Raw genomic sequence first — 27,933 nt, 5'->3', positions numbered from 1 at the left:
AGTTAATGTAGTTTGGGTTCAGCAGAGGTCAGACTGGAAGAGACTGGGCGACTTCTTGATGGATTGAGAGGGAAGGCAGAGGAGGAGAGGGCTCAGAAGTGTCCATTTTCCAGGTGGCAGTAGAGCAGGCGGAACCAGCAAGAAAGATAGAGGAGAAGAGCCCAGGGAGGGAGGGAGGATGGGGCTGTGTCTCAGTGGGGGCTTGGGTGTCAGTGTTGAGTGCTGCACAAGTGACCTAGGGCTGAGTGGTGTGGTGGCTGGTGGTGGCCGTGACCTGAATCCAGACAGCGGCGAGTCAGGTGGGCCAGGCACCAGGTGGGCTGGAAGATGAATGGGACGGGGGTTGTGTGAGGGAGGTGTGGACCACTTTCTCAAGTTCTTGATTGGAACTTCCGTGCTGGTCCAGTGGCTCAGACTCCATACTCCCAATGCAGGGGACCCAGTTTTGATCACTGGTCAGGGAACTAGATCCCGCATGCCGCAACTAAGACTTTGCATGTGTGTGTTAGTCACTCAGTCCTGTCCGACTCTGTGCAACCCCATGGACCATAGCTCGCCAGGCTCCTCTGTCCATGGGATTCTCCAGGCAAGAAGACTGCACTGGATTCCCATGCCCTCCTCCAGGTCGTCTTCCTGACCCAGGGATCAAACTCGCGTCTCCCACGTGGCAAGCAGACCTGTTACATCTGAGCCACGAGGGAAGTCCCTAAGAGTTCGCATGCTGCAACTAAGATCCTGCATGCTGCAACTAAGACCCAGCGCAGCCAGACGAATGAACGAGTGAATGGAGTTGACAGCTGAAGGTACGGAGTGATGAGACAGTCACATGAGAGGCTGTGGGTAAAGGGAGAAGGTATTCAAGATAGGAGAGCTCCAGCATGTGTGGATGCTGGCAGGAGTGCTGCCCAAGAGAAGCAGGGTGACCCAGGGGCCTAGGCCTTACGGTGACAGGAGTGGGGTTCAGGGCATCAGGGGAAGATTGTCCCTTGGAGCAGAGAGAGGGAAGGAGGGAAGGAGGCCACAGTGCGAGCAGATGGAGGCAGGTCTGGGTGTGGTGGAAGGTGCTTGAGCTCTAGTCCAGGACTCTTGTTTCTCGCCAGGATGTATGAGGCAGGCTCATTAGCTCAGAGCAAGGGTGGAGGACTGGGGATGGGAATCTGAGGTGAAGAAAACAGAGTAAAATTGTCTGGGATCGGGTGGCCAGCCTCCCAGAGAAACCTAGGCTTTGTGGGCCATTGCAGAGAGACAGTTTGAGGTCAGAGAACATGCATTTAAAGTGAGACACGTCCACCCAGTTTTGTCCACCCCATTGCTTGGGTGTGGACGCAGAGGAGGCAGGTGGCAGAGTGCATCAGGTTGGGAGGCAAGGAATTCCCATAGAGTGGGGAACAGTGACGGTCTGTGGGGAGGGCATGGGCCATTCAGGGAAGAAAGTGAACTCGCTGAGGGGCACGGGGAAGAAGGCACTGGATGGGAGGCGCTGAGTCCAGGGCAAGGGGTTTGTCCTGTGGGTGGGGGTGCTGACAGGAGGTGGACAGAGGATGAGGCAGGCTCAGAGCTGAAGCCCCCATTGGTGGCAGGAAACACTTGGAGGCTGGCACGGGTGTGGCAGGGGGCAGGTGACTGGAATGGCCTCACCTCCAAGGGCACAGACAGAGCCACACTCTGGGGGCCACGAGGACACCAGCCACCCAACTCCCCTTGGGTTCCACTTTTGTGGAGGATGAGAGGAATGGACCGGCTGTGTGTGGCAGGGCAGTGCTGTCCTCACGGACTAGCTTTGTGTCAGTTACAAAGCTTTGTGAAGGTGAAGGGCGTATTCTGGCTAGACAGCTGGTCCTGCAGGTTTCAAGGACTTCAGGAGATTTGAGAGTGTAGGGAGGAGGGAAAGACTGGCTCCAATTTAGCAGGGAGGACCAAGAGCCTGGATGATGCTGGGTGACTGGGAGGGTGTGGTCCCCTGGCTGTCCCCCAGGTAGAGGGATGAGAAGTGAGATGTATCTTTCTGGGCATGTGAAAGACCTGGGGATTTGAGTTGGTGGTGAGTTCCCTGTGAGTCAGCCCCTGTGATGTGGTTGTCTCGAAGGCTGGCTAAAACTTTGAAGCTCTTAGCTGAAGTATGAAATAAGTAGAGGTGAGGGGTCTGCTGCATGTGACATCCAGAATGTTGTGTTTAGTTCTGGGTGCCAGAGTTCCTCTGATTTAGGAAGGAGAGCAGAGCTGGAGGGGTCTGGCCACATGTTTCCTAAGGATGACACAGAGAAAGGTTTCTTTCTCTTTATCTGTTTGTCTTAGTTGCAGCACGTGGGATCTTTGTTGTGACATGCAGGATCTAGTGACCCGACCAGGGATCGGACGCAGGCCCCCTGCATTGGGAGTGTGGAGTCTTAACCACTGGACCACCAGGGCAGTTCCCTGAAGGAAGGTTTCTTAAAATAAAGTTTCTAGGGCCTTCCCTGGTAGTCCAGTGGATAGGAATCTGCCTGCCAACGCAGGGGACATGGGTTTGATGCCTGGTCAGGGAAGATTCCACGGGGCAGCTAAACCCACGAGCCACAACTACTGGAGCCTGCATGCCTAGAGGGTGTGCTCTGAAACCAGAGAGCCCACCACAGTGAGAAACCCACACACTACAACTAGAGAGCAGACTGTACTTGCCACAAGTAGGGAAAGCTTGTGCACAGCAACAAAGACCCAGCACACCCAGAAATAAATAAATACACAATTTTTAAAAATGAAGTCCCTATGTGCAGTTCAGGGGTCTGTGAACACCCATCCCCACAAACTGTATGGAGCACTGTATATGTGTATGTTCTTTTCTAGGGAGGATGGCTATAGTTTCTGATCAGATTTTCAAAGCAGCCCTTGACCCTAAAGAAAGGCCTGTTGAAAGGATCTGGGCATGTTCAGCTGAGAGAAGAGAGAACTTGGGCCAAGAGGCAGGGGCAGGAGAGAGCGGCTTCCACGTAGAGGACCGCTGCCATTCGGAGGAGGTGGTTTGCTCCTGTGGCCACACCTGGATGGACTGGGACCAGAGGGAGGGAGGCGCAGGCAGAGGGTGTGGCTCCATGGGGGCTGAGGGGGCCTGAGCGCACCTGGGTGTACACGGGTGGGGTGTACACAGGGCAGAGACAGAAAGAGGTGGCCTGTGATGACTCTGAAACCGTCGTCCAGACCTTCTTGCTCTGAGAAGCAACAAGCTCTGGGCTCTGCCAGGCTTTCCTGTAGGGTGAGGATGTGGTGTTGGGCTGAGCTTCGCTGGGAGACGTGAAGCCCCTGCAGTGGCTCAGTGCAGCTCAGTGAATGAGTGCTGAGGCCCCAGAAGCCTGCCCGCCTTTCCTCAGACCGCGTCCTCTCAGGTGTCGGCCCCTCGCCCATCCTGGGGCCTCAGTGGACCCCTCTGTGATGTGGCGTGGTGAGTGTTCCCTGGGCACAGCCTTGAGGGGTGCCTAGCCCCAGCCCACATCTCAGCCAGGGCTGTGAGGCCACCTTCGCGGGCCCTCAGGCGCCCACCTTGGTGGCCTGTGTATCTCTTCCAGGATGTGGAGCTGGGTGAGACAATCTCTGAATCGGGCCTGGGGTGGAGCAGAGTATACTAGCTCAGGGTCCCCCTCCCTCCCCACACCCAGCATGCTCCCAGGAAGTTCCTGGCCTCCCGCCTGACTTTGGCACTCACAGCATCCGATCTGCTAAGTCTGAAAGCGACTCCCCTGGGACAAAACTGAAGATTAATCAAGTCTGACTTTTGTCAGAGCTTCCTCTTTTATTTTTTCTCCTCTCAGTTTTTTTCTTTCTTTTTTTTTTTTAAAGCAGGCATGTTTCACCAAAGATGGAAAATCCTGGAAAATTGGAATCCCACCACCTGATTGAAAGCCTATCACTGGCTTCAAGGGAGGGAGCTTTAAAAAGCCACTCCTTGGCTTCTCCCATGAATTTTAAATATTCTGAAAGCTTTGCCCACGAAGGCAACAATGCCTCATCCCTTGAATAATTAAATAGAGCACACTGGGGATGGCAGGACAGCATAGGCCCAGGCACACCGTTCCTCTGGGAGCCTCCTTCTCAAGTGGTCCTTCTCGCAGAGAGATGGAGGCGGCTGCAAACAGCCGTCTTTCAAGCAGTGGGTAAGGCTGGCACAACCCTGGCAGTGTCACGGAAGCGGATGAAGGTGTCACGTGATATGGCGCATGTTTTCCCTGAGATACCGGCATCCAGCAGCTGTTCGCAGCGGCCCTGTGAGGTCTTGGTTGGTCTTTCTTGTCCCTTCACTGCCACGTGACTGCCCATGCAAGGTGTCCATGGCCTTGGGCCGTACCCCCGATCTCCCAGCCACTGCAGTATTGACACTGGTTTCTCTGTGTACTTGGTGGAAATTTCTGGAGACTCTGTGAGGGCAAGAGAAGGCTTTTTTGTCTTCTGGCAGCTGACCTCCCCTCAGGAGCCATGGTGGCATCTCGGAACTGGCTGATTATTTCCTGGCTGTTTTCCTGTTCCATAATTACACAGGCTCTTTATCTGTGAGGCCACAGGATGGTGTGCTGGACAGACAGAGGTTGTGCCAGACGGTCACTGTGCTGTCTTACTTGAATTCTGTGGAAGATTGAGTTTTGCTGGGAGGAAAGGAAGGAATATTTGTTGATTATCTATAGGTATTATTTCATTTAAGCTTCATGTTTTATGGATAAAGAAATGATTTCAGAGAGGTTAAGTTACTTGGCTAATGTCACACAACCAGCACATTGAGTGGGCTGGTGGTTATGTATGTTGTCTGACTCTGAGACTTGTACAGTTCCAGGAGAAATGAAAGACACTCTTTGTTTCAAAAGTACAAACTTGAGGTCTAAAGGAAGAGACGTGTTTAAGGAAGCTCTGTTAGCACACCTTCCAAACAGCAGGGGTTAAGAGCAGGTATCTTTAGTCTGTTGTGAGCACATAGCCATTCACACAGCTGAGTTTTCTTTATTTAAAAAAATTTATTTATTTATAGCTGCACTGGGTCTTCATTGCTGTGTGTGGGCTCTTCTCTAGTTGAGGCAAGTGGGGGTCTGCTCTCTAGCTGTGGTCTGCAGGCTTCTCATTGCGGTGGCTTCCCTTCTTGCAGAGCCCAGGATCTAGGTGCTTGGGCTCAGTAGTTGTGGTGCACAGGCTTAGTTGCTTCGCAACAATGTAGCATCTCCCTGGACCAGGAATCAAACCTGTGTCCCCTGTATTGGTGGATTCTTAACCCCTGGGCCACCAGGAAAGTGCCTCTTTCTTTCCTTTTTAAATCCAAAATGTGCTGTTTGTGATGGTTTCCCACTCATCTGGATTCAGGGTGCTTTTAATGCTGCTTCCATCTGAAAGAGCGTCTGTCTGCAAGCCTGGCTGTTCCTCTTGTAGGCTGGCAGAGGACAGTGGAGCAGCCAGCACGCGAAGCTAAGTCTGTGCCTGGCTAGAGATGGCTGTAGTATCCTGGGCATTTCACATCCATGAGGTGGGAACTGGGGCTCCACACCAGGCGCTTCTTCTTGTGTGTCCTCTTCTCTTCTGGAGAGGGATGGAGGGGATCGTTTGTGAGAGGCATGTTCTGCTGGGGAAGTCGTCACCACCGGAACACAGCCAAGTTTTCTACAGATTTCTTTCACCCTGAATCTACTGAGCCATTCCTCGGTCTTCCTTTTCTCATCCTTCTCTCTTCCAATTTCTCTCAGCCCTTTTTCTCAGACCTCAGCAGAGGTTCTCAGAATGACTTAATTCTTCACCCTTGTTGAGTTGTATGTTGCAATCGACATCTATTAAGACATTGTTCAGATCACGTAATAGGAGTCCAAGTCCCCAATAAGTAAACCTGTTAGGCTGGGTCTGTATCTGATGACTTACTTCGATATTAATCTTGACACAGGGCAGGGTGGTAAGATCACCAAAGCCCACACTGTTCTCACCTGCTTTTTGGCTGTGAATCGGGATGTTTCTCATATTTGCCAGGGGTTCAGGTGTTTAGCTGATTGCCTGCATTGCTTGTCTCAGAGATGCACAAGAACTTTTCGTTTCCCCAAGTGTTGTGGCTGCTTTGTTGCAGCTGAGGTTCTCCTGAATGGAATAGAAGGACCCGCCTGTCAGGAACCTGAGAAGCAAGGTACTTGAATGATGTGACTTTCAGGACTGGTTTCCCCGGCAGCACTTTATCTCTGTAGAAGAGGGAGATTTTCAAGCTCCTCCATCCTGGGTGAGAGGTCAGACTAAGTCTGAAGTAGTGAAATTTGGTTCTCTTTGTGCCTTTTACAAAAAGTGTTTGGCTTATTTATGTGTCTTTTTTTCCTGGAGCAAATCTCTTACCCATGTATGGTGAAACTAACCTAGTGAGCCATGAGTTCAGTTTGAAGAGGAAGTCACAAACTGAAGTTATAATCTGACACCCAGATAGGACACTTCTCTGGTGGTCCAGAGGCTAAGACTCTGCACTCCCAATGCAGGGGTCCCGGATTTGATCCCTGGTCAAGGAACTAGCTACCATATGCTGCAACTAAGAGTCTGCATGCCACAACTGAGAGTCTGCGTGCTGTAACTAAAATATCCTGCATGCCACAGGTAAGACACAGGGCAGCCAAAACAAATGGAAATACTTTTTTAAAAACCCAGTTAGGATCTTGTTAAGTGTTTTTTCCAGAGAGGAAGTTCATGATTGAAGGTCCTCTCCATCATGCTTTTAGAATGAATTTTTTCAGGTAGCCACTGAAACTATTCTTGATGACAGGTAAAATGAGTCCCCCCCGCCCCCGCGCCCCGCCATCCACGGGATCAAATATTTGCACAGTGGCATCAGAAACCGCTGTATGCACTCAGATCTCTATGTCTGAGGGCTTCTGATGCTTCGTGCTTAGGCTTATCAGAATCAACAGCTTTATTTAGGTCACCTGTATTCAGGTGCCAGTCAGTGGGGACAGAGCCAGATCCAGGCAGTCCGGGAGGAGATGACCCTTGCAAGCAGCCAATTTAGCCCAGCAACGGATTTCTTAAATCTGAACTTTGCTCCTCCATTTTCTCAGTTAAGTAATATTTACTGAGTGCTTCCCGGGGTGACTAAGATGGATCTTGGCCTCTGTCCTTGTAACGCTTACAGTTTAGCAGAGGAAATGGATATTGAATAATTATGCAAGTGATTAAAATTCATTCATTCATTCAATAAGTTTGTTGAGTTTCTGGTGTACCAGGTGCTGCTCATGGTGCTACAGGCAGGAACCAGAAAGACAAAAGTCTCTGCCTTACTGGCCCTTACATTCAAATGAGATGCACGGTAAATCAAATGAAAACAAGTAAATTATGTAGCATATTAGAGGTGGTAAGTACTGTGAGCAATAGAGCAGGGAAAGATGATTGGAAGTAGTAACTGGGTGGGGTGGGTGAGTGGGCACCAGTTGCAGAGAGTGGGGTGCATTAAATGAAGATTATTGATCGGTTTCGAGTTAGTGACAAGGAGTTGGAGGGGCTGAAGGCAGTGCAAGCAACTGGCAGGCCAGTTGGAGGGATCATGTGTACGTGTGTGCGTATTGAGGTGACTGAGAATCAGGACGGGAGTCGTGTAGGAGAGATGGCCCATTATCCAGGAGCTGAAATCATCAAGAAATGAGGGGGAGTGACATGGAGGTTGGTGCTTGACAGCAGCAGTGAGGGGTAGAGGATGACAGGGCCTGATGACAAGAGATTGAAGACTGGGGAGTTGGAGGAAAGAGGGAAGAAAATCACCTGGAGTAGGCAGCAAGGAGCTTGGTGATCGGCTGTGAAAAATGCCTGCAGGGGAGGTGCCGTGTCCCCTGAGGGTGGATCACAGGGGTGTCTGGCCGGGGAAAGAGAGGCTCAGCAAGGCTCCTGTGATACTGTGATTTATAATAAGAAGTAGATGATTGGTCTTCGTCCTGTTCCTGGCACAGAGCTCCTGAAACCCTTGGAATTTCCTGTGAAGAGAGCTCTAAAACTGTCTTGTTAGGTTGAGGAGGTGACCTTTAGAAAGCACCTAAGTATGGGGACCCAACTACGTGATCATTGTCATTCAATTGCTCAGTCGTGTCTGACTCTTTGCAACCCCATGGACTGCAGCACCCCAGGCTTCCCTGTCCTTCACCAATTCCCAGAGTCTGCTCAAACTCATGTCCATTGAGTCGGTGATGCCATCCAACCATCTCATCCCCTGTTGCTCTCTTTTCCTCCTGCCCTCAGTCTTTCGCAGCATCAGGGTCTTTTCCAATGAGTTGGCTATTCATATCAGGTGGTCAAAGTATTGGAGCTTCAGCTTCAGCATCAGCCCTTCCAATGAATGTTCAGGGTTGAGTTCCTTTAGGATTAACTGGTTTGATCTTCTTGCTGTCCAGCGGACTCTCAAGTCTTCTCTAGCACCACAGTTCAAAAGCACCAATTCTTCAGTGTTCAGCCTTCTTTATGGTCCAACTCTCATATCCATTCATGACCACTGGGAAAATCATAGTTTTGACTATAGGGACCTTTGTTAGAAAAATAATGTCTCTGCTTTTTAATACACTGTCTAGTTTTGTCATAGCTTTTCCTCCAAGGAACAATACATACATACATAAATATTTTTTAAAAAGAGATGTATAAGGATTAATGTATTTGCCCAGAGACCCGTCAAGGCCCTCAAGAAGGCTCCTGCCTTAACATGGTGGCCTGGGGTGGAGGGTCAGGGAACAGGTGCGGGGCCTGACTGGGCATGCACTCGGGAAGGGATCCAGAGGTGCGTGTTGGGCTTAGGTGTTCCAGGTGACTCCCAGCTTATCGCTGTATGTGCCCTTGAGTAAATTATTTCATCTTTTCCTCCCGTTTTCCTCTGTTAAAATGAAGACACAGGCGCTGACTGTCAAGGTTGTTGGGAAAAGGAGGTGAGCTGTTTTTGTCAGTGCCCAGAGCAGTGCAAGACAACCACAGATGATCAATACACACCGGAACCTCTGCGAAATACCTTTTCTGAGGTGCTGCTGATACTGCTGGTGGTATGGATCTCAGCATTGCTGTAGGAACGGAAAGCCATCTCTTATTTAAAAGACAGACCCTTTAGGAGAGGAGCACAGGTTGCACTGAAGATGTGCATGTGTTTGTGTGCTGTGCTAAGTCATTTCAGTCGTGTCCAGCTCTTTGCAACCCCATGGACTGTAGACTGCCAGGCTCCTCTATCCATGGGATTTCCCAGGCAACTATACTTAAGTGGGTTGCCATGCCCTCCTCCAGGAGATCTTCCTGATCCAGGGATCGAACCTGTGTCTCTTGTGTCTCCTGCATTGGCAGACAGGTTCTTTACTACCTGGGAAGCCCATGAATGTGCACGGAAGCCTGAAAATCTGAGGATGGAATCTTGAGGCGGATAAAAATGGAGCAAGGAGAGGTCTACACACGGCCATCTGGGCCTTCAGAGGGGACGGGCAGTGTGTCCTTGGCACATGGGAAGTAGTACGGCTGTTCCAGGCCAGACTCTGGGCACACATAGGCCCCAACTGTCTAGACACCTGCTGGCTGCCTGTTTCTGCTGGAAGTCGAGTATCAGACCTTTTCCAAAAGGGGAAAGAACCTGTAGAAGATCCAGTCTGATAAATAGCGCCCATCTGATTCATCAGAGCACAGCACAGAGGGATAGGAAAACAGGTCGTTCTTCTAATAGTCACTTCTTTCTGTCTACTGAAGACCCACCAACGCTCTGTACAGTCTCTTCCAAACCTGAAGAAGTATAAGTGGAACTTGGCTGTTTGCTCTAACGCTTTTGTTCTCTGTCTCTGTGTACCTTCTCTCTCAGCCCTTTCTGGTTTTTTTGTTTGTCTTTTGGCTTGCAGGATCTTAGTCCCCTGGCCAGGGATAGAACCTGGGCTATGGCAGTGAAAACGCTAAGTCCTAACCACTGGACTGCCAGGGAAGTCCCTCATCCCTTTGTTAACACATTATTAACAAGAGATATATTAATGTTTCTTTTGTTACCCAAACATTGTTGACCAGAGACGTATTAATATGTTTTTAGAGAGTGATACGATTAACATCACTGTGTGAACTTGTTAGAGCTTAAAATTGATCAAGGGTTCATCATACATCTCATGACTGTCATTATCATTCACATTTTGCTGCGTCAGGTTTTCGTTCCAACCTCGTGTAGATAAAAATGGAAGTTTATTATCGTAAAATTTTCAAAAATGACGTGTCATGAAATTTTGAGTGAAGAAAATTTTTCAGTGAATTTCATATAGATATTTTCTCTGATTATCCAAGTGATGTATATACTAGTGTCTCAGAAGATGATAGTTCTTCAGAATACAGTTATTCAGACGATGTGAATATTAGACCAAAAAAAAAGACAAAAATTACCTTAGCGATTGATTCTGATATGGACAGTGAACGTGAACACAGTGCTGGAGAAGCCTCCTTTGCCTCTACAATCGAAGACAACATTTCACAAAAATTAGACTTTACAGGTGTCTCAGGTATAACTTTTGAGTGTAATAGCCTGCAAAGTGTTGGTGAAATAACAGAATTAATATTTTGGCTGGCCAAAATAGGAATCGCCAGCCATAGGCCTTAGTTTCCCCTGGTCAGTAATGAGTTAAGGCATGTTTTCTGGGTGCCGGGCTCTGGCTGTGACACAGCACATCAGACATAGTCCTGGCCCTTGTACTTAGCCCAGTAGGGCTGTGCTTTCTGGCCTGGCAGGGCGCCCTGGAAAGGTCATCTGCACAGCACCTGGGATAAAGGACAGAGTTGCTGGTGGGAGCCACAGGCTGGGCCTTCTGCTGACCTGGTGCAGCCTGGAGCTAGAGGGTCAGTACCTCGCTGCACACCTCTGTGTGTGTGCATATGTGTGCACGCACTGTGTACATGTGCACTTGTGTGTGTGTGTGTGTGTGCTGGGAGGAAGACAGTCCCTAGCAGTTCTCCTGTGGGGAAGGGGTCTCACGGCTGTCCAGCAGAGATCTGCTTCTCTGCCCTGTGGAATTTCATAGGATTGTGCTTGCCAGACAGCGGCTGGATACTGTGGGCCCTTTGGGACGTGGGTTCACTGAAAACTTGGGCCGCAATTTCAGGTACTTCCTCTACCAGAGTCCGCAGGGGTTCTGGAAATAACCTGCTTCCTGGTCAAGGGGGCCCACAGCCCAGTGTGGGACACAGCACACCTGCAGCCACCAGAGACAAAGCAGAGCCACATGAGGGCCACGAGGGAGACACAGAGCTGGGCTCCAGGGGCGGACTCTGGGCTGGCAGTGGACCCAGGTGCCTCTGCCAGAGGAGGCGGCGTTGCACTTTGATTTGAAAGGTGGTGGGGTTCTGACCAGTGGGGGTGGCCTGAGCGGTTGGGGGATGCCCATGAATAAGAGCCATTCCAGGGAGAAGGCACAGGTAGGGACAAGCAGATCTGTTTTGTTAATCCTGTAGGCTGGAACAGGGGTTGATGGGGAGGAGGAGACAGTGGCCAGTTGAGGTCGTGGGTTTGGGCTCCAGTGGGGCACGGCGCACTGCCTTCACAGCCCCGGTGTGAAGAGCCAGGCAGGGTGGCCCCCTGTGGTTAGTCTGAATGGAGTGCAGCTGACTCCGTGTAGTACCAGAGAATCCAGCACAAAAAGGCTTTCTTGACTCACGTATCGCTCATTTGGGGTCCTCAGGGCTGACTTTGAACATGGCCTCAGCTCCTCCTGGGCCAGCAGACACCTAAGGCTGGGGGGGTCTGTGGAGCTGCGGGCACAAACTATTTCTGTGCTCCTTCAAATGCCCGTGTTTATTTTTAAACTTGAGCCTTTGTAAGGCAGGAATGTATCATGCCAGCTCTGCTTTTGAGTAAAAAAGGTCCCCTTGGGCTGATGGAACCTGCAAAAGATGATCCCCATCTAAAGTTGTCCCTTCTCTTCATTTAGTGTCCTGGTGCATGTATGCAAGCCTTACAGGGAAGGCCACAGAAGTAATTTGCTTTAAAATAAAAATAAAAAAAAAATCCTAGAAAGAGGAAACCCGCATGCAGGTCGCCAGTCCTGTAACTCGCACCGGCAGATCTGTGTCAGGCGCAGTGGTGCTCCGACAAGGAGGGTCTGTGTGTGTCGGAGGCAGGCGGGAGATGACAAGCTGGGACGCCAGCCTGACCCCTGCCATCACCACCCTCACTTCCCACCCAGAAGAGACCGCGGAAAAGGGGCTTAGAAGAGACCGTCTGTTATCTTTTAAGCATGTGCAAGTTATAACTGAAAAATTAATGAGATTAACACAGAGTTCAAGATGGAGGTCTCAGCACAGTGCTTCTTTCTACCTTTCCTCCCCAGAACCCATTAAAATGATAATAAAGAGATTATTAAAAGTATAATCCTATGACAGCAAAGTGAATGGGAGGGAATTATAAGCAGCTGAGAGACTGGAACACATTTCTGGATGATAGAAGGCAGGTAGAGGCATGGCCATGTCAGAAATGTAGAGACACCCAGAGCCCAGTGGGCCCAAGAGGAGGGGCCAGTCTGCCCCGCAGAACCCCAGAGAGCCTCCTGACCAAGCCTGTGAGTCCATTCCAGAGCAGGAACGAGACGTGGTGCTGAAAGCTAGGATGTTTTTCTTTCTTTTTTTAATTTTTTTCATATAGACCATTTTTAACGTCTTTATTGAATTTGTTACAATATTGCTTTAAAAAAATTTTTTTCCATGTTTTGGGTTTTTTTGGCCTCAAGGTATTTGGGAACTCAGTTCCTCAACCAAGGATCGAACCTGCACTTCCTGCATTGGAAGCACAGATTCTTAACCACTGGACCACCAGGGAAGTCCTAAAAGCTAGAACTTTAATGGACGGTCTCAGGAGAAGATGAGGACAGGTGGGCTTGGTTGGCAGAGGCAAGGCTGGGGTGTGGGTACTGGCATTCTATCAATAGAATAAAGCCTTGCACCTGGAGGGGTGGGATGGGTAGGGGTGCGAGGGAGGCTCCAGAGAGAAGGGACGTATGTGTAACTTATGGCTGATTCACGTTGTTGTATGGCAGAAACCAACACAACACTGTAAAGCAGTTATCTTCCAATTAAAAAAAAGAAAAAGGAATAAAGCCTTCCTTGGTCCTGCGTGGATCTGGGGTCAATGGATGGCGTTTGAAGCCCTGGTGCCTGCTTGGTTAGGTCAGCTAGGGAGGGCGCGTGGAGTGCTCTCATGCTGAGGAGCCAGGAAGAGGAAGAGCCAGCAAAATAAATGTCTAATCAGACAACGTGGGCACAGGACAATAGACAGTAAAGCCGGGCCTTCAAGGCTCTGAGGGAGAATAATTTTTTAACCATTGAAAAAAAATTTTGTATCCACTGTCTCCCACAGATGTCAGGCCCTAATCACTGGAACCTGTAGTGTTACCTGATAAAAGGGTCTCTGGAGGCAGCTAAAGAAAGGATCTTGAGAGGAGGAGCTCAGTGTGGATTATCCCTGTGAGCCTGATGCAATCACATGCGTCCTTATGAGGGAGAGGCCAAAAGAGATTTTACTGCACACAGAAGAGAGATGGGGATGTGAGCTCAGCAGAGGGAGACCTGAAGGTGGAGGGACAGGTCTTGGTAGCCCCAGCAGCTAGAGAAGGCCAGGTGGCCGGATTCTCCCCTGGAGCCTGTGGAGAGAGCTTCCTCACCCCTTGGTTTTAGCAGTGAAGGTGATTTTGGACTTCCTACCTCCAAGCTGGGAGATGATGAGACCCTTTAGCTTTTGAGAAATATCTATTTGTTTCTTTGGCTGCCCCGGGTCTTAGTTGTAGCATGCAGGATCTTCGATCTGTAGTTGCAGCATGCAAACTGTTAGTTGCGGCAATCTAGTGGAATCTAGTGCCCTGACCGGGGATCGAACCCCCAGACCCCTGCATTGGGAGCACGGAGTCCCAGCCACTGGACCACCAGAGAAGTTCCAAATCCTGTAGGTGTTTCTTTGGGTCTCGGTCTTGGTTGGTCTTCGTTGCTGCATGCAGGCTTTCTCTAGTTGCAGCAAGTGGGGGCCACTCTTTGTTGCAGTGCATGGGCGTCTCATTGCAGCGGCTTCCCTTGTGGTGGAGCATGGGCACTAGGGCAAGTGGACTTCAGTGGTTGTGGCACACAGATTTAGTTGCTCCTCAGCATGTGGCATCTTCCTGGACCAGGGATCAAACCCATGCCCCCCTGTATTGACAGGCAGATTCTTATCTATTGCGCCACCAGGGAAGTCCCAAGACCCTGTACTTTTAAGCCACCCAGTTAGTTGTAGTTTGTAGCCCCAGGAAGCAAATACACTGAGCCACCCTCATCCAGTGTCAGGGGACAGTGAAGTCAGTTATAGGTATACAAGAACTGAAGATTTATTCGCACTCATTCTGATTGTCTGTGCCAGCCACACAAGGGTGAAGTCTAGTAAGGAGGCAGCTGGGGGCAGAAAGAGAATGGACGGCTTCCGGGAGCCTAAAGAAAAGAACTTCCAGACAGACGGCTGTGAGTGGGCCTCAGAAGCACCCAGTCCAAATTAGAACTGGAAGCCGTTGGCTCCAAGAATAATATCTCCAGGACAGAGACTGGAATGGATTCCAGGAAACGTTCAGAGAGAACAAGAAGCTGGAAGACACGAGGGTTATAGGAACATGGGCTGTTTCTTTTCTCAATAGGAAAAAAAAGGCAGTAGAAAAACTCCACAAAAAATAAAAAACAATTGCGAGCATGTTGTGATCCAAATGTGAAGCACACTGAGATACCACCTGCCTTGAACAGTGGGGAGCATGCTGGCAAGGAAAAGCTTCTCTTTAAAAAATAAATTTACTTATTTATTTGGCTGTACCCAGCCTTAGCTTTAGGATCTTTAGCTGCGGCATGTGAACTCTTAGTTGGGGCTTCCTCGGTAGCTCAGCAGCAAAGAATCTGCCTGTAATGCAGGAGCCGCAGGAGACGCGGGTTTGATCTCTGGGTCAGGCGGATCCCCTGGAGGAGGAAATGGCAACCCACTCCAGTATTCTTGCCTGAAGAATCCCATGGGCAAAGAAGCCTGGCAGGCTGCAGTCCATAGCGTCACAAAGCGTCGGACACGACTGAAGCGACTTAGCGTGAATGAACGAAGGAACACATGCACAGACTCTTAGTTGTGGCAGGCAGGATCTTAGTTCCCCAACGAGGGATCGAACCCGAGCCCCGTGCATTGGGAGCACACAGTCTTAGTCCCTGGACCACCAGGGAAGTCTCAAGAAGCTGCTCTTTGACCTGGATGCTGGGAACCTTTCCCTCCTTGGAGTGCTTGACTCCTGACTTTGAACTGTGCAGAAGGAAATAGGGTCCCAGTGCATTTCTTGGCTCTGCGGGGAGCAGTATTTATATAGTCACAGCCACGCTCTCTTTTTAAATGGTGATGTGGTGCTCTATTGTGTTCATATGTTAACTGCACTCTTGCTGGTGCTGGATATTCCATTTAATTCCTGCTTGCCTTTGACTCTTTTTTTTTTTTTTTTGGTAACTAATGCTGGAGTCTGTGGTCACTTTGACCTGTGAAGCCTCTTTGTGGGGAGAACTGAAGAACTGAATTGTCAGGTAATGTGTAATTACATACAGTGGGGGGAGGTGTCCTGGGTGTAAGTGCCACTGCGAGATTCCGGAGGGAGGTGGCTGCTGGACTCATCGAGACTGTCCCCATGACAGGGCCTTGGTCCTCCTGGATCCTGTCCTGGCGAGCAGCCTGGTGCTGCTTCTGAACAGCAGCCCGTGGGCAGAAGCGGGGTCAGGTACATGGCCTTACAGGTTTGGTGCCTGTGGGAGAAACCTGAGCTTATTTACATGCCAACAGAAAGGCTCCAGAAACAAAGAGAGCTATTGTTGTCAGCAAGGTCAGAATTGCCCAATCTTCTTGATGTCATGCACACATAGAAAATATTTGTACAGCTCACGGATAAATGCATAAGACTGTTCACAGTCAGAAGTGGCCCATCCAGGCCCTCCAGTCACCCCAGGGTCTGCTCTGCCCCAAGGGTTGAGGAGATCTCCTTGTCAACAAGCTACTTCCTCCCAACCCAGTGACATCCTTGTACAAATGAGAAGGAAGACAGCTTCCAGATACCCAGTCTGCCAGGCAGTAGACATTGTCAGTGTGCCGACCTTTTATGAGCACGGTGATGAACAGATGCCCTCTGGGCTCTGTGCTGTGTGAACCTGTGGCTCAGCATACCTGTGGCCCAATTTAGGATGCTGCTAGGAAGACGGCTAGGGGCCTGAACTGCTGGGGGGCAGACGGAGGCTGGAGATGCTCTTGCCATCTGCTGGCATGAAACTCCTGGGGTTCTGCTATTCTGACAGATCTGAAGGTGGGGACACCTGGAATAGGGCTGCAGGGGGGTCAGATTGGGCGCCAAGCCCAGGAGAGACACCCAGGGGAGCATCTGGGGGCAGACCTCTGGGCATCGTCATACAGCAATGGCGCTTGAAGATGTGGACGTGAGTGTGTGTGAGAGTTCCACGGAGGAGAACTCAGGAACAAGCAAGTAAGGCCCTGTGGTCCATCCCACGCCTCTGCTAAGATAGGGCCTGATATTCAAGTAGAGCATAGAAACAAGCCTCCCGTGGGAGGGGAATCTGAGCACTGTGATATCCTGTCCCGTGGCTCATGGGCAACCACCCAGCCTGGTCAGGGATCCCAGGTAGCAACCTCTGGCTGCCGTACTGAAGACCTCAGCTCTGCACCCTTGGGTGCTGGCATTTTCCACCAGTGTTCACTCGGTGCCACTGCCAGGGTGTGCTGTCCAGCACAATGTTTCATTCATCTGTCTGTCTGTCCCTAGGGCCAGGAGTTAGATTTTTGAAAATAATCTTATGTGATTTATTTTTAACTCATTTTATTATTATTTTTGCTGCACTAGGCCTTTGTTGCTGGTCTTGGGCTTTCTCTAATTGCAGTAGTTGGGGACTACTCTTTGTTGCTGTGTGTGGGCATACCATTGCAGTGGCTTTTCTTGTTTCAGAGCACAGGCTCTCAGCATGCAGGCTCAGTAGTTGCAGCATAGTAGTTGCAGTTGCCCTACAGCATATAGGATCTTAGTTCCCTGACCAGGGATTGAACCCATGTCCCGTGCATTACAAAGCAGATTCTTAACCCCTGGGCAACCAGGGAAGTCCCCCAAGCGTTAGATTTTTGAAGGACTTTTAAGAGTGCAGATAGAGGTCTGAACTTGGGTGCTTGGGTGATGAAGGGCTCCAGCAACCCTGCCTGCTCTCTGCCCCGGGTGGCCTTGGGAATCCACTGCCCAGGTGTTCTCCACAGCCCGACTCTGAGTGGCCGCGAGGAGTGTAGGGTCCAGTCCTGTAGAGCTCTGGTCTCAGCAGCTGTCCCAGGAACATTCCCTGGAACTGAAGGAGGCCTGCTTTGAGTCCCCCACGTCTGAGCTGTTGGACTGGATGAGCTGGTTATAGTTTTGCCCTTGACATTATGGGAAATACTAGAAAGGAACTTTTGCTTTCTTGGGCACATCTCATATGATTTCCACATTGCATCAAAGCCAAATCATTTAGTTTAGCAAATATTTTGGATTTACATTGTACATCCAAGCTAGTTTCATGGTGAGTGCAGCCATGAAATTAAAAGATGCTTGCTCCTTAGAAGAAAAGCTCTGACAAACCTGACAGGGTATTAAAAAGCAGAGACATCACTTTGCTGACAAAGGTCCATGTAGTCAAAGCTATGGTTTTTTTCCAGTAGTCATGTACCGATGTGAGAGTTGGACCATAAAGGAGGCTGAGCACCAAAGAAATGGTGCTTTCGAACTGTGGTGCTGGAGAAGACTCTTGAGAGTCCATTGGACAGCGAGGAGATCAAACCAGTCCATCCTAAAGGAGATCAACCCTGAATATTCACTGGAAGGACTGATGCTGAAGCTGAAGCTCCAATACTTTGGCCACCTGATTCGAAGAGCTGACTCATTGGAAAAGACCCTGATGCTGGGAAATACTGAAGGCAAAAGGAGAAGAGGGAGGCAGAGGATGAGATGGTCAGATAGCATCAACGACTCAATGGACATGAATCTGAACAAACTCTGGGAGACAGTGAAGGACAGAGAAGCCTGTAGTGCTACAGTCCATGGGGTCGCAAAGAGTTGGATATGACTTAGCAAACTGAACAGCAACCACAGTTGTGCACACAGGAGAGAGGTGCATTGCTCGTGCATGTCAGAGTGAACTCACTGTGGCTTAAGAACAATGGATTTATTATTGTTTACTAGGTTTCCTTCTCTTAAGACACACAGTGTCTCAGCCTCATAATATTATACTAAACATGTCAACTTACTTGGTGCTGGGACTTGTTGCTGTCCCCACGGGGGCAGGTCCTCCCTGCTTGTGTCTTTGGTGTCACGTGCAGTGTCCTTGGGTACAAAGAACTGTCCAGCAATTCCCATCCAGGGGCCTGGGAGGGTAGGAGCCATGCCCCAGCTATTTCATTATTTCCCCAAGACAAAGGGCAATTGTTCTGCTGTAGGCTCCTTGGGCAGGTAACTAATGCACTTGGCTGTTTGGCTGGAATCCTAACAATTTTTGAGAGCACCTTTGTGAAATCCTGCTGATTAGAAAGCTCTCTGGTAGTTATATGTGACTTCAGTCCATAAAGAAGTGAGAAAACAAATTTCTCTTTCATAAATACTGCCTGGAAGGTTAAAATCTTTCCATAAATGGAGTCCACAAGGATGATATGAATAATAAGTGACTAATTCTTGGTTCACTAGGTTGGAAGTGGATTAACTGTGAGTTAGAAACAAGCCCAAACAACCGCTAAACCCGAGGGTTCTGACTTTTTCTGGGGTAGCTGGTGGTTTGGAAATACCCAGCCAAGCTCAGAGGGCCCCTTGGGATCTCAGTTCTGTTGGTGCCAAATCCCCATCCAGCTTCAGTCATTTCTGTTCCCTTGTGATCTAAACTTTTTAAGGAAAAATAGTTTATTGAGGTATACTCTTGAGTGCTCAGTTGCATCCAACTCTTTGCAACCCCATGGGCTGTAGCCCACCAGGCTCCTCTGTCCATGGCGTTTCCCAGGCAAGAATACTGGAGTGGGTTGCCATTTCCTCCTCCAGGGGATCTTCCTCAACCAGGGATCGAACCTGCATCTCCTGCATTGGCAGGCAGATTCTTTACCACTGAGCCACCTGAGATGGCATACCAAAGTCTGTACACAACTTAGTGAGTTTGGAGATAAGAACATCCTGTGAAACCATCACCACAGCCTACGCCATAAAGACACCCATTCTTTCAAAAGCTTCCTCATGGCCTTCTTGCTTATCGTTTGTGTATTTGTGATAAGAACACTTAACAGAAGATCTACTCTTTTTGCAAAATCGTAAGTGTACAATAAAATATTAATTGCCGGCCCCATGCTGGTCAGAGTTTGGTGGGTTTTTTTGGCTGACCACCAGGGAAGTCCCTATATGAAGTTCTAAGAGCACCTATCCCTCTCCCTCTGTCAACCATGGTGTTTGGGGTCCTCTCACACCTGTCTTGTTTGGTCTGGGTAGTTCTACAGTTGACCTCTAGGTTGGAAAGCAAGCAACTGGCCTCTCTTGCCCAGACACGATCTCAGGTTGTAGCAAGGCTCACTGTCTTTACCTCGCATGCATTCAGTAACCCTAGTGTCGCTCTTGCCGGAGACAACCCTGGCTCTGTGGTCACCATCCCATGGTCTTTCTTGTGCCCTTGTAGGTCCAGAGTGCCCTGGATTCTGAGGCGGAGGCCATGGGGATCTTGTTCCTGGGGTGTTCCTATGGAACTACTGAGTGGATGATTGCTAACTTAATATATATACTAGTGTACACATTTATAAGAATGAGATCATAGAATGATGCTTTCCTGTAATCTCTTTTCACTTTAATACTGTATATTCTTATTAACATCTATAGTGTTAGTGTTGGCTAGCTTTGGTCAGAATTCTGGAGCATCTGAGTTCTTTTTGTTTTGTTTTCTCTGAATAAAGAGATTTTGAGTGACACCGGAACCCTTCAGGGTCTAGCTAGCTCTGTTCAGAAGGATAGAGGACACAGACTGGACTCAGCAACACCTGTTGGCCTCCTTATTCAGTAGCTTCTGGATGTAAGTCATTGAACTATAGTTTAATGAAGTTGAGAGTATATCACAATGGATAAAGAAAAAAAGAACACCTTTCCATCTTATTAAATACTACAGTTTTTAAAGGATGAATGGTATGTCTTGATGGGTCTGTTATACTTGATTTAAACAATCCCTCACTTTGGAACATTTAGATTATTTACAAGGGGTATGTGTGTGTGTGTGTAATAAACAGCTCTTCAGTGACTGTCCATTTGCCTGTATACTTTGCACATCCTCATTTATTGCCCTTGAATAGATTACTAGAAGTGGAGTTGCTGGCTTTAAGAGAATGCAGTCATGTTGGTTTTTTTTTTTTTTTTTTTTTTTGGCTGCACCACGAAGCAGGTGGGATCTTAGTTCCCTGACCAGAATTCAAACCTGTGCTGCCTACAGTGGAAGCACAGAGTCTTAATCCCTGGACCACTAGAAGTCCCAGGAGAATGCAGTTGTAAGGCTTTTGATTCACAATAATAAATTGCCTCCCAGAGCATTCTCTCAAGTCACACCCCATTAGTAGAGTAAAAGAGACAGATGCGTTCCACTCTAGCAGGCTGGATATTTTTTTAATCTTTTTTTGTTACTGTGGTAAAATGTACGCAACATGATGTACCATCTTGACCACTTTTAAGTGTGCGCTTCACTGGCGTTGAGTGCTTTCACATTGTTGTGCCGCCATCACCGCGTCCATCTCCAGAACTTTGTCAGCAGAGAAATGGGTTTTTTTTTTGTTTCTCAGTCTGTACAATTTGACACTGGAAAGCTTCTCACTGTTTTAGCTGACAGTTCTGTTTTTACTGAGAAGGTGCAGCTTGTGGTCAAGTGCTGTGGACACTGGGTGTCTCTGCACTGCAGTCCTCCGCATGGTCAGAGCTGCCTGAGGCTCCGGACAGTTCCCTCCGTGAAGCTCCGCACCCCCAGCCTTGGTACTGGCCGGCTTCGCTGCCCCCTCTTGCCCAGCTTACCCACCTCTGCTCCACCTGCCTTTTCAGTTCCCAACATTTGCAGTTTTCTCGCCCATGCCTGTTCTTCAAGGTTGCCCTTTCCTGCCTCATCCACCTTAGGCCCTCTCCACCAATACTCCCTAGGAGCTGTTCCCAGTGAATTTAAGGTTCTTGCCTCATCTCAAAATAATTTGGAGACAAAGTGATAGTAATAATTGGATTTATTTAGAGAGAAACACATTCCACAGGCAGAGTGTGGGCCATCTCAAAAGGCAAGAGGCCCTGAAATATGGCACACTTAGTTTTTATGGGCTGGATCATTTCATAGGCTAATGCGTGGGAGGATTATTTTGGAGAAGAGGTGAGGATTTCTAGGGATTGGGCCAGTGCCCGTGTTTTGGCCTTTGATGGCTGGGCTCAGAACTGTCATGGCGCTGGTGGGTGTGCCAGCTAGCTTGTGCTGGTGTGTTGGGGTGCGCGTGATGGGGCTCGGGGTCCACTGAAAGTTGACTCTTCTGCCATCTTGGATCCAGCTGGTCCTCGCCAGTCTTTGCCACGTGCTGCGGCCGTGTCATTCCTTTAAAGATTGTGCCCTGCCCTCTTCCCTCCCATTTCAGCAGCACCCTCTGCTGCTGTTGTTGGAAAATATACAGAATGTAAGTTTAGCACTTGAACCCCTTCTAAGCATTCTAACAATTCATCAGCATGTAGGCCATTCCCCGTGCTGTGTACCTGTCACTGCCGCCCGTCCCCAGAACTTAACAGAGGCTCTGAACTCATTAAGCAGTAACGCTCATTCTCTCCTGCCCTCAGCCCCTGGAAATCACCATTCTACTCTCAGTCTCTGCCTTTGATGGTTTGATTCCTACATGTGGAATCATACAGTATTTATCCTTTGGTGTCTGACTTATTTCACTTAGCATCATAATTTTCAGGGTTCCTCTGTATTGTAGTATATGTCAAAATTCCATTCCTTTTAATGTCTGAATAGTACATTCCATTGTATGTGTGTAACACATTCAGTTTATCCATTCACCTGTTGGTGGACATTTGAGTTGTTTCTGTCTTTTGGCCCCTGTGCATAATGCTGCTATGAAGATTAATGGATAAGTATTTATTTGAGCCTCGAATTTCAGTTCTTTGGGGGGTATATACCTAAAAATGGAATAGCCAGATCATACAGTAATTGTGTTTAACTTTTTGAGTAACTGCCAAACTGCTTTCCACAGTCCCAGTACCGTTTTTGAGTAAGTGACCAAAAGAGGTAGCACGCAAGTCTCCACAGGCTGAGGGACTCTACCTTGCAGGGAGCCTAGACTTAGGAGTCCAGAGAAAAGGGTCCAAGCAGAGTGGGATGAGAACCGTTTGCTAAGACGTGCAGAGCTTCGCTGTGTGATCACTGTCCGCCTGTCGTGTTAATAGTTTACTCTTCTAAGCAGTGGCTTCTGCAGCTTTAAGGTAGGTAGCCAGAGAGAGGGCTGCTGTTTGGGTGAAACCACAGAAGCAAGAACAGTGACCGAGACAAGGCGGGCAGGAAGGTGGGTTCCTTGGGCTATCGGTACCAGGTCAGGCTCCCCATCTCTACCAGCAGGCACCATTGGCCAGGAGAGGCCAGGGGGCTTCCAGCTGCATGCGAGAAATTTTGGAAGGATCTAGTGATCTCTTCTTGTAACTCAAGCCTCTATGAGATGGTCACGGTGGCCTGGAAGCAAAGTAAGAACTGCGGACATGCTCCTGAGGCACCGGGCACTTCTGTAAACACCTCTCCCCCAGCCACAAGGGTGCTGAGCTTCAGCTCTGCCCAGGCCACTCTGCACATGTGGAGCATGGCAGAACCCCATAGAGCATCTTCTTAGTCTTTGAAATACGGCCCGCCCACCATCTGCAGGTTTGCTTGTATCTCTCAAGGTTGCCTTCTGTAAAAAAAAAAAACCATTTGCTTTGGTATTTACTGAACTCCTTTCTCGCCCCTTTCTAAACCCCCATTTTCTGTGTTTTTAGTATTTCTGAAAGCATTAAAAAAATCCTCCTGTTAATAAAAGACCCCAAGAGGGACTTCCCTGGTGGTCCAAGTGGTTAAGACTCTGGGCTTCCTCATTGGGGAACTAAGATCCTGCAGGCTGCATGGTGCGATTGATCAATCAATCAATTGATCGACAGAAAGAAAGAAAGAAAAGAGACGGTAAAATAGGCAGCCTAGCATGAGGTGGGTTCCTCCCTGGGACAGCAGTGTCCCAGGAAAAACAATGGAGGCCCAGAGTGGGCACACATTCTGTCTGCCTGGGGAGTAGGTCACCTTCAGTGAGGTGCGCCACTGTTCCCCTGGAGATATGCTAAGTATCCATTGCCCTCCATTGCATGCCCACTGGGAGGGCTGTAATAAAAAAGACAGTAACAGATACTGGCAAGGATGCAGCACATTGGAACACTCATCCAGCACTGGTGAGGGGACAGAATGGTGCAGCCTCTTTGGAAATAAGCCTGGCAGTTCCTCAAAAAGTTACACATAGAGTCACCATATGACCATATGACTATTCCACACCTAGGTATAAACTCCAAGAGCCAAGAAAACATGTCCACATAAATCTAGTACACAGATAGTCGTAGCAGCATTATTTATAACAGCCAAAAGATGGATGCAGTACAAATGTCCATCAGCTGATGAATGGAGAGACAGAATGTAGTGTATCCATGCAGTGGACTAATAGCTCAGCCACAGAAAGGAATGAAGTACTGATGCATGCTACGTCATGGATAAACCTTGAAGACCCTGTGCTCAGTGAAAAAAGCCAGACACACAGAAAGCCACATATTGTGATTCTATGTGTATGAAATGTCTAGAACAGGCAGATCCATAGAGATGGAAGGTAGATCGGGGTTGCCTGGGGCTAAAGGAGGGAGGAATGGGAGTGATTGCTAATGAGGATGGGGTTTAGGGGAGATGACAATGCTCTGAAATTAAATAGTGGTGATGGCTGTACAATTCGCTAAATAAACTAAAAACCACAGAACTGTACACTTCAAAAAAAAAAATTTATTTGGCTGCACCAGGTCTTAGTTGTGCCATGCAGGATCTAGTTCCCTGACCAGAGATTGAACCCAGATCCCCTACATTGGGAGCGCAGAGTCCTAACCAGGGAAGTCCCTGAACTGTACAGGATGAGTTTTATGTTGTCTGATTTATAGCTCAATAAAAATAATTTGAAGATATCCATCAAATAAAAGTTTTTCCAGTTCTGTATTTGTGTGTGTGTGTGCGTGTGCCGAATCTGGCAACTCTATCCTTGGCACCTACTTGTTGTAGAGAACATTTTATTGTAGTGCACACACGAAATATCTACCAGTCTGGGAGACAGGCTGATGGTGTAGATGAATACAACGCAAATGCTCTTTTGAGGTATGTCTGCACCTTTGGTTTTGTATTTTACACTTTTGCCGTTGACTTGGCAAGTTACCAGCCTATTGACACCGTGTGATTCTAATTTTAAACAAGAGGTTCCTAGGAAAACAAAAAGAACTCCCCCCCTCCCCCGAACCCAAATTCAGAGTGGTAAGGTGTATATTTAACCAGGGTTGGCTTTCCAGATGGTGCTAGTGGTAAAGAATGTGCCTGCCAGGGCAGGAAATGTAAGAGACTTGGGTTTGACCCCTGCGTTTGGGAAGAACCCCTGGAGAAGGAAATGGCAGCCCACTCCACTATTCTTGCTGGAGAATCCCATGGACAGAGGAGTTTGGCGGGCTACAGGCCATGGAGTCACACAGTCAGAAACGACTAAAGTGACTTAGCACACACACAGGGCTTCTAGAACTGGTACCAGGATCCCTGATGCTGCTGCCTGGGGAACCTAAAAGAAAAAAAGTGAACTACAAAACCAGTTTGCCATAGTACTCTTTGCCAGGAGAGGAAAAAACAAGCCCCAGGAGGAAATGAACCCTGAATGTTCATTGGAAGGACTGATGCTAAAGCTCCAATACTTTGGCCACCTGATGCGAAGAGCCAACACTGGAAAAAACCCAGATTCTGGGAAAGAACAAGGGCAGGAGGAGAAGGGGGTGACAGAGGATGAGATGGTTAGATAGCATCATGGACTCCAATGGACATGAATCTGAGCAAGCTCCCGGAGATGGTGAAGGACACGGGAGCCTGGTGTGCTGCAGTCAAGGGGGTCACAAAGAGTTAGACACGACTGTTGACTAAACAACAATAACAAAGGCTTATAAACAAACTTTTTAAGCTATGAAAAAATTTTGTTAATTATGAAAGTGCACAGGTATTCTTTTTGAAGATTCTTTTCTGTTTAATTTGCTGATGATAACAGAGAGAGTGCTAGTCCTCTTTGGTGGTATGGAGCTGTCTAAGGTGAAGGGGATTATCTTCCCCACAGCGATGTCTCACACCTGTAATTAACATATCACAATATTCTTTTAACAGGCTGCTATTACTAACAAAAAAGTGCTTTGCAGACATTGTCACATTTAATCTGAGAGCAGACCGGGCTTCTGTTAAGGTCAAGGGAAGTGACTTGACCAAGGTCATAAAGGTGATCAGGTCCTCCTTGGGTGCATGTACTGTTCCTAAACCGATTTTCCCCTTATTCTTAATGAAGAGAAGCAGCCCTCCTCCTCTTCAGCTGTGTCTCTGACAGGTAGACAGACCCATGAAAGGAACTAGAATTAAAACCAAACCCATAAAAAGGAACAGATTTGAGTAGTGAGGTGGGTGACCCTAGATCCTAGACCCTATTATACAGAGTTAAGTAAGTCAGAAAGAAGAAAACAAATATCATATATTATACATACAGAATCTAGAATCTAGAAAGATAGTACTGAAGAACTTATTTTCAGGGCAGGAATAGAGACACAGGCGTAGAGCATGGTCTTGTGGACACAGAGGGGGAAGGAGAGGTGGGGGCAAATTGAAAGAGTAGTGCTGATATATATATACACTATCATGTGTAAAATAGATAGCTAGTGGGAAATTGCTGTATAGCACAGGGGGCTCAGCCCGGTGCTCTGTGAGGACCTAGAGGTGTGGGATGGGGTAGGGTGAGTGGGAGGACAGTCCAAGAGGCAGGGGTCATAGGTATCTGTTCTGTTCAGTCGCTCAGTCGTGTCCGACTCTTTGCGACCCCATGAATCGCAGTGCGCCAGGCCTCCCTGTCCATCACCAACTCCTGGAGTTCACTCAGGCTCGCGTTCATCGAGTCAGTGATGCCATCCAGCCATCTCATCCTCGGTCGTCCCCTTCTTCTCCTGCCCCCAATCACTCCCAGCATCAAAGTCTTTTCCAATGAGTCTTTTCCAGTGAGTGTTCCCCTGGCTTCAGCCCACCCTCAAGGCCTTGTCTCTTGCCTCCCCTTCCTGTATCACCTCTTCGCATGAGGTGGCCAAAGTACATAGAGCTGATTCACATTGTTGTGCAGCAGAAACCAACTGTACAGCAATTGTACTCCAATTAAAAACATACCATTAAAAAAAAGGAAAACCCCAACCCTGTTATGTTCTTGACACGAAATGGGCACTGTCAAGTCATTTCAGTATATATTTCGGATGTCCATCACTCTGTTTTCCTTTCCTGATAAAGGTTGGACGGTTATGTGGTGGGCTTTCAGGATGGTATGGAACCAAGTGGATTTTTGCAAAGCTTAGGCAGCCTGACCTGCTCCAATGCTCCAATGCTTTTCCCTGCTCCCCTGCTGTTTCCCTGCCTGGTCCTTCATCTCTGAGGAGGGCTTCTCTTCCTGCCCCTGTCCTGGGTGCCTCTCAGCTGGGTGGTCCATTTTCTCCTCTCTCCCTGGGAACTCTCCCTGCGTGGTCTCATTTACCTGTGATTTTTTTTTTTAATTTATTCATATGTTTGGCTGCTCCCGGTCTTTAGTTGTGACACATGTAGGATCTTCGGTCTTCCTTGTGGCATGCAGGATCTAGTCGTGGCATGCGGGATCTGGTTCCCCGACCAGGGATCAAACCCAGGGCCCCTGCATTGGGAGCATGGAGTCTTAGCCACTGGACCACCAGGGAAGTCCCCCACCCCTGATTTTTATTCAGCTGTTGCAGTGGGTTTCCCAGTCTAGTCTCCTAACCTTGCAGTCACTCCAAGTAGGGGTCCCAGTTGCCTTCTCACATCTCTTCTAGATGGTTCATAAACAAGGTCCACTGTTCAGGACTCATATTTCCTCTCAACTGCCCAAACCAGAAAACATGGTTCTTTTTTCTCTCTTATCCTTTTCCACACTTGATCTTACTAACAAACAAACAAAAACAGCTTTACCGAGCTATAACTCATACACCATACAATTTACTTATATGAAATATACAATTCATTGTTTTTTACCCTATATTCAGAGCTTGTACAATCATCAAAACCATCTCACTCTAGAACATTTTTTCCTCCTCTAAGAAACCCAGAACGTATTATTATCAGTCACTCCCCATTCTCCCCACTTTATGTTTACTATAGATGAATACAAAAGCCCTCCACACTTAAAATTGAAAACATTATTTGTTCAGTCCTGTAAGAAAATAATATCTGCTTAGTATTAGGAATGATATTGATGAGTCATGTCTTCAAAACAGACCTGGCGTGAAGTCTTCTGTATTTTGTTTTCATCTAGTGTAACAGGAATACCTCCACGCACAGACATGTTACAGCATAAGGAACAACGCCGACTGCTTTTTGGGCAGTGTTTTGCACTCTTTTGAATTAGCTGTCCCAGGAATCATTAATCATTATGGCTTGGCAGCTCGCCACCTGGCTTTTTAGAAATCATCCCTTGGATGTTTTCTGATTCTTGGCTTTTGGGGTTCATAGCACGTGAATCATAAAACTCTACTTTGAGGACTCCGATCTTTCACCATAGATTCCAGGGGAGTGAGTTCTTTAGTGTAACTGTTCAATATGCTGCATATAGACTACATCACAAATGTATGTTGAAATCCTAAAACTAAG

At 48.3% G+C, this 27,933-nt stretch overlaps 1 protein-coding gene and 1 pseudogene across 4 annotated transcripts in view; one reads left to right on the top strand and one right to left on the bottom strand.

Moving 5' to 3' along the window:
* The window catches only part of HOMER2 (homer scaffold protein 2), a 137,806-nt gene that overhangs the window by 55,083 nt on the left and 54,790 nt on the right, over positions 1-27,933 (top strand). For 2 of the 4 annotated variants that reach the window (XM_060401667.1, XM_060401669.1), the window contains exon 2: positions 12,666-15,498. The exons of 1 other annotated variant lie outside the window; for it this stretch is intronic. The gene's annotated coding sequence lies outside the window, so the exon portion shown is untranslated. Of the gene's footprint in view, positions 1-3,033; positions 10,783-12,665; positions 15,499-27,933 lie in introns of those variants that run through there. One more of the 4 variants, XM_060401668.1, reaches the window with a different exon arrangement.
* LOC114109007 (small ribosomal subunit protein eS27-like) lies at positions 5,321-5,661 on the bottom strand (annotated as a pseudogene).

Source organism: Ovis aries, chromosome 18 (assembly GCF_016772045.2).
Source record: "Ovis aries strain OAR_USU_Benz2616 breed Rambouillet chromosome 18, ARS-UI_Ramb_v3.0, whole genome shotgun sequence".
Taxonomy (NCBI): Eukaryota; Metazoa; Chordata; class Mammalia; order Artiodactyla; family Bovidae; genus Ovis; species Ovis aries.
Note: the sequence above shows the minus strand (reverse complement) of the source record. Positions and strands in the feature narration are given on the sequence as shown.